Source organism: Macaca nemestrina, chromosome 12 (genome assembly GCF_043159975.1).
Source record: "Macaca nemestrina isolate mMacNem1 chromosome 12, mMacNem.hap1, whole genome shotgun sequence".
Classification (NCBI taxonomy): Eukaryota; Metazoa; Chordata; class Mammalia; order Primates; family Cercopithecidae; genus Macaca; species Macaca nemestrina.
This window is the reverse complement of record NC_092136.1, coordinates 126682452-126692649: the sequence shown is the minus strand read 5'-3', so window position 1 is coordinate 126692649 and position 10198 is coordinate 126682452. Positions and strand designations below refer to the sequence as shown.

Genomic DNA, 10198 nt, shown 5'->3' with positions numbered 1-10198 from the left:
GGGTTAAGTTTCAGCACATGAATCTGGAGAAACACAAACCTTCAGTGCATTGCACAGGCTTCTGCTCCAGATCTGTTTCCTCTGCCTTCCCCACAACCTTACCAAGTAGTCAAGGAATGGAATGAGAAGAGGAGCTTCAGTTACCTAAACAGTTTAACGCTGAAGGCTGCCCATAGCGACAGACTGTCGTTAGTAAGCAGGTGGGAAATATGGTCCAACTGAGCAGAGACAGTGAAGAATGGGGAGAGAGATGCCCACGAGGTCCCAAGTTCAGCCCCGTGAGTGAGCCTAGCACGATGGTGAAGAAAGTGGGCTCCGGTGTGAAACAGCCTTAATGCTTACCAAGTCTGGAACCCTGTGCCTTGTTACTGAAGTCTCAGTTTCCTTATTTTAAAAAATAAGAATGAGAACGCTTACTTCTTGGGGGTTTTACAAAGACAAAATGAGATAATATGTGTAAAATGCTCAATGTGGTATCTGGCACAGATATATATAATTGTCTATAAACAAGAGCATCTGCAATCATCACTAAACTAGACAAGACAAAAATAAGATCATCTCAGAGAAATGCGACATACCATATGATATTTTACTTAGCACCTTATATTATTACTCCTTTGCCCCCAACCCTTCTCATGTCTTTTATCAGTACATCATAGTTATTATAACCTCATGACTATCTTATAAATAGAATAATATACCATGGAATTAAGAAAAGAAACAAAAAATGTCTTGCCCATGTTGACATACAAAAAAACAAATTATAAAATCAGAATAATAAATTATATTCCTAGGGAGCCCAAATGGTTCATGGTGCCAATAAAACTTATTTCAGCTTATATTCGGTGAGCACTTATTACATACAAGAACTTTGCTAGACACTATGGGACAGTCAAAGATAAAAGAGATTCCCTACTCTCAAAGACTTTATAATACACTAGAAAAGATTTCCCAGAATGAGTTCTTTCCGTGGAATACTAGTTAAGAGATGTTACATTAAACAGGTATTTCGTGAACAAATTAAATTTCAGAAGCTTCAGATTAAACACAAGTATACAGGTTTTTTCACTATCCAGCCTCTCATAACCATTGCCATGCTGATATGCCTTGCAAAGCTCTAAGAAGAGAAAAATGACTACAGCACTTTGCAAATTTGTTTAAGTTTCTTTTGTTGTTTTTGTTTGTTTGTTTTTTTGAGATGGAGTCTCACTCTGTCGCCAGGCTGGAGTGCAGTGGCACGATCTCTGCTCACTGCAACCTCCGCTTCCTGGGTTTAAGTGATTCTCGTACCTCAGCCTCCCTAGTAGCTGGGATTACAGGCACGTGCCACCACCCCCAGTTAATTTTTATATTTTTAGGAGAGACAGGGTTTCACCATGTTGGCCAGGATGGTCCTGATCTCTTGGCTTCGTGATCCGCCCGCCTCGGCCTCCCAAAGTGGTGGGATTACAGGCTTGAGCCACATCGCCCGGCCTTGTTTAAGTTTTGAACTCTACTAACATCGTATCTCATAGGTCTAGGGTTCCAGGAAAACACTTCGGGAAACAATGGAGTACATAACTAAAATAAATACACAAATGACTCTAGGACAGATTGAGTGAAGTTCGGTATGTAAGAAGAGCTCAGTAGAAACTGCAAATATCCTAGTTAGTAAGATTCTGGAAAGGTGTCGGGGGAGACATGGTTTGAGATGGGCCTTAACAGATGGATCAAATGTTGTGCTATTGATACCCAGGCATGAGAATGCCTTGTAGCAAGGCTAACACAGACCGGGAGAGGCACGAGGCCAAGAGTGTGGAACAGTGGGTTGGCTCCATCAGACTAACTCATAAAATACTTGCAGTCAATATGGGGGAGATAAAGTCTGAGAGAAAGAGTGAGCCATGGTGTGTAACAGCATGAAACCCACAGCAGAGTCATTGGAAGTAACTGGGAGAGCTGATCAGAACTTCAGGAAGAAAATTCTGACAAAATGGAAAGACTAGATTGGACTGGGGAAAATTAAGAAGTGAAGAAACCAAGCAAAGATTATCTTAACCTCAGCAAGAAGTCATCTGTCCTGAACCAAAGTGGTGACAGCTACATAATGGGGACCAAAACATTTCAGAGAGAAATATTTTAGAGATAAAATCTTCAGTGATTTGAAATCTTCTGTACGTTTTATCCTATTGATGACATCTTCTTATAGTTGTAAGTGGTCAAGTTGTACTTACCAAGTTTAGGAGGTTGAACCCAACATATGTTATTCTCTGCCAGTGTGATGTCAACTAAGGGAATCTGATCAAGTTACTCATGGATAGGCATTTAAATTCTTACAATAGAAGACTTCACTGAAAGAGCCAGTGACACTGTCTGATCAGATGATGACAGACTCCTCTGATCCCCAAAAGGTGATTTATAGGTAAAATTGACCAGAAGGTAGAGCTGAAATTCAATACGCATTTCTCTTTCTTAACACCTTCGGCCGTTCGGACCTGTGAGGAGCACCGAAACATCGGTCACTTAGAATTCAAGGTTCTGCAACACTGAAACCATATTTAAAACTGCTCCCCACACCGTACACAAACAGGCCGTTAGAACAATGCAAGCCCCGGGTCTCTGCTCCCTTGCAGACTAATTGGACAAGGTACAGCGTGTGGTGTGTGAGTGCAATTGTTCAGAGGGGCAGCAGGCTCTCTCAGGTCTCCTGACCCGGACTGCACAGCCCAGAGGTTGTCACCCACTGCTGCCTCTGCTGAGTATGCGTGAACAGAGAGGCCTCGTACTTCATCCACCAGATGGAAACCTTGCTGCCCCATACTGTGGGTGGCAGATGTTTTCCTGCTTAATTGTTGAAGATTAAGATTTGCAAACCAAAAAGTAAAAATACTTCCCCCAGGCAATTATGGCCAATCAAATCACAGACTTTGGGAAGAAAGATGATGACTACTACAGCAATTCCTCACTTAACTTTGTCGATAAGTTCTCAGAAACTACAACTTTAGGCAAAACACCATCTAACAAAACCAATTTTACTGTAGGCCAATTGATATAAACAAGAGCAAAGTTCCTACGGCATATTTCTAGTCACAAAAACGTCACTGAACTTCTAAAGAAAGACCCAAAACACTTCTAATAGTAAACATTGAAATACATGTGATCTATGCATTTCAGAAAGATTAGTACAAACAAGTAAGATACGTATTTACCCACCTTTTGGTGAATCAGTGAGTCGGCAGTCATAGTGGTGGTGAGTTAAATCCAGGAATAAATAAATGTTTGCAAAGGGGAAATTGTCAGAGAACCTCCTACCATCATGCAGTTCAAAAAAGATCAGAAACATGGTGAGCTCGCTGAACACTTTTATACAGCATCGTTTTATTGTCATGTATTTGTATTACTATCATAGACTTTATAAATTTTTATTGTATAATCATTGTATTCATTCATTCATTCATTCATTCATTTCCCAACCCACCTAGTTCAGTCCATCCAGTCCAAGGCACCAGGTGGGAGCCAGCCCCAGACAGAATGTTGTCCCATGGCAGGGTGTGCACTTACACACACACACACACACACACACACATGCTGAGACCACATAGACACACCAGTGAGGCTATCAGGCACATCTCTGGGATTTGAGAGGAAGTCGAAGTACCCAGAGAAAACCCTTGCAGACATGGGGAGAACATGCCAACTCCACACAGGATGGATTTCAACACTATAACAAAATGATATTGAAAGAACCTATGTTATTCTAGGATGTGCTGTACATCCTCCCTCTCCTTGTAAGTAAATTGCACTCCCCTGAATTCATTTGGCCACATGTGGATTTGAGTTTCCTTCAGTGTCCATCTTCTTTCCATGTGTCTATTCCAGGAGCTGTGGTGTCAGCCAGAACAGGGTGACTAGGCACTTCTGTCCTCAGGAAACTCATTTATTCAAATATGTGTGTGTGTGTGTGTGTGTGTGTATATATATATATATATATATATATATATATATATATATAGTAGCTGGGTGTGGTGGCTCACGCCTCTAATCCCAGCACTTTGGGAGGCCAAGGCAGGTGGATCACTTGAGGTCAGGATTTCAAGACCATCCTGGCCAACATGGTGAGACTCTGTCTCTACTAAAAATACAAAAATTACCTGGGCGTGATGGTGTGCACCTGTAGTCCCAGCTACTTGGGAGTCTGAGGCAGGCGAATTGCTTGAACCTAGGAGGCGGAGGTTGCAGTGAGCTGAGATCACGCCACTGCACTCTAGCCTGGGCGACAGAGCAAGACTCCGTCTCAAAAAATAAAAAACTAAATAAATACAAAATAATAAAAATTATCGTTTTAATGTCCCAATGCAGAGCACTATGCTAGATGCAATGAGAGATAAAAGTGGAGAGGCAAGTGCTAGAAAGATCCCTTCTAAATGAGAGAAACCAAGGAAGTGATCTTTGAGCTGTGCTTAAAGACTAGGAAGAATTTTAATAGGCAAAGATGAAAAGAGAAGGAGAGAAATAACAGAGGAAAATAGTAGGCAAGCAATTTAAAGTCGTATTTGGGGTTCTGTATAGTAAGCCAGATTGAAGGCTTCGTGTGAGTAATTATACACAGTTAATGCCTGAATTATGTGAATAGATGGATCTTGGATTATTTGCGTGACTGATAAAACAGCAATAAACCTATTTATATTTTACGGAAAATTTGTACCATTTAAAAGGACTTCAAAGAATTAACTTGGTTGCAGAACAATGCACAAAATCCAATTAGAATTTAAAACACAATCACATATACACACAAATTGTAATTGTCCTATAAAAGGAAAGAATTGATTTATCAGCAATTGTTCCTAATTAGACAAGTCCACTTCGCTGTCTGGCTACCCAGCTGGCAAACATAATAATCTTTACACATGTACACTTTGCAAAAATGAACTACAGTTCATTTTAAATCTCCCAGTTTGTTTTGGAAGCATATGCACACACCCTTCTGGATATAATGAGATACATTCTGAATGATAAATATCAGTTGATTAATGTATGCAGAGCTTCAGTTTAATAACTGTTTCACAAAAAATTATTTGACTATTGTTAAATCTTAATAAATGTTTTAAATAATAAATTGGCCTGTATTAACGGCTAGCTATTAGCTCTCCTACTTGTTATTATCTATTAGCGTAACTCTTTCGATTTAATAAGGTGTTTATCATTGTTTATTTTCGCAGTTGTTGCTTAGAACTAGTAATGCATTTTCCTTCCTACAGATTCTCAGAGCTCTTTTCTAATATTACCCATGACTTCTCTCTTTTTCTAAACCTCTGATGGCCTCCACCCAAACACAGCTGCACAATTGGGCTTCTTCAAGGAATACTTACTCAAATAAAGAATCTGCTTGCAGAACTCTGCCCAGACTGTCTTTCTAGGCCATGGCTTTGACTTGGTTTCTATTTCAATGACGCCTTGGAACGGGCTGCAACCAGTGACTCCTTGGGAGTGATGGGCACCTGGCAGAGGAACTTCTTGCATGGACTAACCATAGATGTGAATTCCTCTCCCCAGTCCTGTTATAGTAACCAGGAGATTAAAGGGTGCACCTAATGAGAAAGCATCTGAGGCATCTGGGCACAGAAGTGGTCAACAGCACATGTGTCCCACGGTGCCAGGCTGCAGCCCCCTGCTGGCACACCTTTCCCACCTGAACCCTCAGAACAGGTCCTGGCTCCTTTAAGAGCCTCCAGTGAGAATTCAATAATTGTCTCCGTGGAAAGTACGAGTTCCCCCCAGTGCAGCGTGATAAATCATGGATAATAATAGCTCTTTCCAAAATAATCCTTAGGCAGAAGCAAAATCCAACTGAGAAGGTTGTGCAGAGTCAAAACGAGGGACCTAGATCTGTCGTTTATTTAGCTCTATAAATACATTGAGTGTTTCCTTTGTCACCGCTGTTGACATAATGTATTATTATTACTATTCAGCTATTATTCCGTTAATGCCTATATTTTTGTCTCTCTGTTTCCTGCTAGGCCTTCATTCAATGGGTTGACCGTCCACTTTTAACCCTCAGTCTTCTACTGACCAGATTTCAGTTCTAAGCCTCTCCACTTTTACCACCAAGAGTCAATACCATACTTTCGGGAGATTTCTAGAAACAACATCCTAGTGTGAGTGGAACAGATCCAAGATTCTAAATTTTGCTGATTTTCTCTCCATGGTGGCAGGAATATCTAGAGATAGATTTCTTTTTCCCCAGGCATAATCCCCATAATATTTGTTCTGTCATTTTCACAGTGTAAGAACAAATGGAACTTTTTATGTCTATACATGGGGACCCTCAGAATGACTCCCAACGCTGTTCGAAGTGGAACTTGTCATCTTGAATTGCCTGGGACTGGTTATAGTGTGATTCAGTTGGCAGAGATATGACAGTTTTTCCAAAAGAGGAAGTAGACAGTGATTCATTATCCTGTTCACATTCATGATCCTTGGTGGATGCCTTAGCACTTGCTGGAAGACCTGGCAGCCCATCCCGGGCCCCCGCGTCCTCTACATTGCTGCACATAAAATCCCACCTATTATCTCAAGTATAGCTACCCATTGCTGAGTAGGTAAAGTCCCAGCATTGAGTACTTAAAGCTTTAAACCTAGGTTTCCAAGACCCCAGGTTATTACCTCACCCACAAGTTCATGCCTTTCTTCTTTTCGATTTATGGAGAAAGCCCAAATCATAATTCTATTTTAAAAGATCATAAGGCAGATTGTTTCATTTTCCTTCTTTAGAGTGTAATTATTCCTAATTCCACAATTACTTTGCAAAGTGACAGTGTAATGATTAAGAGCACTCTCTTTTAGCAAATTTTTCTTATCACCAAACTCCATAAATATTTAACTTCCTCCAAAAATTATGATGTTGTTGGGTAGTTTTTATTAGACAATTTTGGGACTTGAAAATTCTTTTTGACTGGTTTTCCTATACTCCAGCACATGTATAATTATAACTAATTGCTTCTCTGCACATTCCCCTTTTCTGTGGAAGGAAAGAAATAGTTTTGGGAAAAATAAGAACAGTGGGAAAAGCAGGGAGGGGCCCTTTTTTTTGTTAATTGTACGGGGCTGACTGCATGTCTAGTGTACAGTCAGCATTTCAATCAGCACATCTTTTCAACTTGTGGCTCTGAACAGCTGGAATGTGCTATGAAACATAGGCCAGGATAAAAGGCCATAGTATTGTATAGCTTCAAAACCAGCAATCAATCAATCACGTGCACATGCGTGCACGCACACACACTGGAGGTGAATTGAATTATCTCAGGGGCTGTCATTATGCTGAATGATATGTGCTTTAATGATATGTGCTTTAAAAGCACGTGAGTTGGCAAACCTATGCTCTCGACCTTCTTCAAATGCCAAGTCAGGTCTGAAATCCAAGTCAGAAAACATCTGGAAAAACGAGTAGCCTGATGGATCAATCAGGTATGTGTCTCCCCGTGACCCCATCATTGATCGTACACGCTCACGGTTTGGAAAATCAAGCTGTGAGGTTTCAGTGCCTCACCCAAATGTGAGCCTGTGTTTGAACATCAGAGATAAGGTTCAGGCCTCAAGACATATGTCCAGAGAGTCCATGGCTGTCAGAGGAGTAGACTTGCCTGGCCATTAGCTTCCTCCCATTACCACAGTTGAATCAGCCTCTGTTTTGGGGGCAGTTGTTGCAGGTTAAGAACAGAGCTATCCCTGCTTAGCCAATTATAGTGGAAGGCTTACAGCAAAACATATAGCCCGGCATTTGATGGAGACCAGAGAGATGAATAATTCCTTGTACTTGGGTCTCTTAATTATCTGAGATACAATGAACTCTGGTTAACCTTCTCTTCATTATTTCTGACCCCTACTTTCCAACTTTGGACAATAGAATAGGGAACCAAAAACTGAAGGAAGGGCCCGGAGCACATTCTCACACAATTTCCGGGAGAAAGTGCCAGGAGTTTGTTAAACTTCCACTTTAGCAAGCCTGAGAGGTGGGAATAAGCCTCCCGCCGTGCGTGTGTGTGTGTGTGTATGTGTGTGTGCGTGTGTTAACTGCACTGAGTTCTTCCTAGACATTAGCTCATGTAGCCTCCCAGTCCCCGGTGAGGCAGGTAAAAAGCTCTGATGCCTATTTCACATGCATCGAATGTCAACAACGGAAGTGTATCCATGCAAACCTCGGAGAAAGTCACAGAACTGAAGGAATCGTTTTCCTTGATACTCTAAGATCTCACTGGCAAATATGGATTAAATTCCAACTGTGTGCATCAAATTGTTCTGAGTGGAAATGACATACTGGGAAAATGGGAGATACAGTTTTTCTTCTTGAGGATCTAACACTCCTGGGTGGGGAAATAAAGCAATATACATATGTAAAGCAATTAGAGAAGAAAATAGTGCAACATAACCCACTGCCACACCTCAATAGAAGACTGTTGTGATCCTTTTTTGTTAATGCCACAAACCCATTTGACAGGTACAAGCTTCTTTAAAGGACTGCTGTCATGACTTCTATGAGAGCAAGACTTCCGCGGTTTTCTTTTTGAGACTGTGGAACTGCTCTCCACACCTGATCTCTGTTGGAGTCCTCCAGCCCAAATACCACAAGGACAAACATATGTCCTAGAAATGGTTGGTGACCCCGCAGAGACGCAGTTGGCACCCTGAGATGTTCCCGAGTGGGCAGCTGATGGCCTCCAGTTGGGAGGGCGCATTTCTTCCCGTGAACTTGCTTGCCTCGGTTCTTCCATTAATGAGTCCATGGGTCAAACGAGGGGCGAAGATGAAGCGCGACTCCCCGCCGTTCTCGGCCTCCCGCCTTAGGGTTGCGGAGGGGAGCCCACAGGGCCCAGCTGGGCGGGAAGAGGCGTTCCCCCCTGTCTCTCTGTCAAAAAATAGAATAATAATAATAATAATAATGTCGATGATGAAAAATCCATTATGGCTTGAGGGTGAAAATAACATTTTCATTCTAACATCCATGTGAGGCATCAAGGCATCTTCTGATAGAAAATGATGAACTTGCACATCAGGAAGTGAAAAGACTATTTAATCAAAGCCTTAAAGAAGATCAAACCTCATCATAAGATGTTAAATATATATATACTGAAAGCAGATAAGAAGAGTTTTGGACTGTGTGACCTGAATCTGAAAATCGGAAAAGAGCCTTTTAGGTTCTTCCACTACAAGGAAAATATGCCATTTTTTTTTTCTCGCTCAGCAATCCAATTTACTCACTGCAGTGGGTACAAGATAGGACTTAAGCAGTATGGCCAGTCGGATAGCCTGGAGAACCAGAGTGCTCTCTTATGTCCCTTGTTCTCCACACACTTTGTTATTGACTGTCCCTGTTTTCTTATTTTGATTCATGTTATACATGACTTTTAAATGAGAAAGAGACAATGGGGAAATCCCACAATATGTGAATGAATAGGTGTCATGGAGAGAATAACCAAGGTCTAAGAAGGATATGGGGCTCCCTCGTTCTGGCTCCTCAAGTGGTTCCAGGGTTCACGTCTTTGCTCTTAAGACCGGGCGAGGTTCATTTTCACAGAAGGTAGCTAGAGGGATGCAGGAGCACATAGAAAGCCTGTAGAGAAATCAGGGGGACAACAACACAATGAGGGCAAGGGCAAGGACAAGGACTCAGGGTGGACCATGGTTTTAATGCCAGTGATGTTTGCATGTATTACTATCATTAATATGTTAGCGTGATGGCAGGTCATCAATACCATTGCTGGATACTGTGGGTATTGTACAGTGGGGAAATATTAATACCAATAGCTATCATTGAGCATTTACTATACACCAAGGATGTGCTATACACTTTTGTAGGTTATATATAATTCTCTCAACAACCCCTCAAAATAGGCATTGTTTAAACCCATTTTGCCCGAAGTGTCAGAAAAGTGAAGTAACTTGATTGAAGTCATATGGTTAGAAAGAGCAAGACCTGGAATTCACCTCAAATAAGCATAATTACAGAGGTTTTATTCTTCTTCTTTCTTTCTTTTTTTTTTTTTTTTTTTTTTTTTTTTTGAGACGGAGTCTAGCTCTGTCGCCCAAGTTGGAGTGCAGTGGTGCAATCTCGGCTCACTGCAACCTCCACCTCCCGGGTTCAAGCAATTCTCCTGCCTCAGCCTCCCAAGTAGCTGGGATTACAGGTTCCTGCCACCATGCCCGGCTAATTTTTGTATTTTTA

At 41.4% G+C, this 10198-nt stretch overlaps 1 long non-coding RNA gene across 3 annotated transcripts in view; it reads right to left on the bottom strand.

Annotated features, from left to right (window-relative positions):
• Window positions 1-2240: 2240 nt before the first annotated feature.
• Window positions 2241-10198, bottom strand: part of LOC105476231 (uncharacterized) — a 69429-nt gene continuing 61471 nt past the window's right edge. For 2 of the 3 annotated variants that reach the window (XR_011611156.1, XR_011611155.1), the window contains one exon: window positions 3066-8881. This is a non-coding gene — a long non-coding RNA (uncharacterized lncRNA). Of the gene's footprint in view, window positions 8882-10198 lie in introns of all 3 variants that reach the window. The other variant, XR_011611154.1, reaches the window with a different exon arrangement.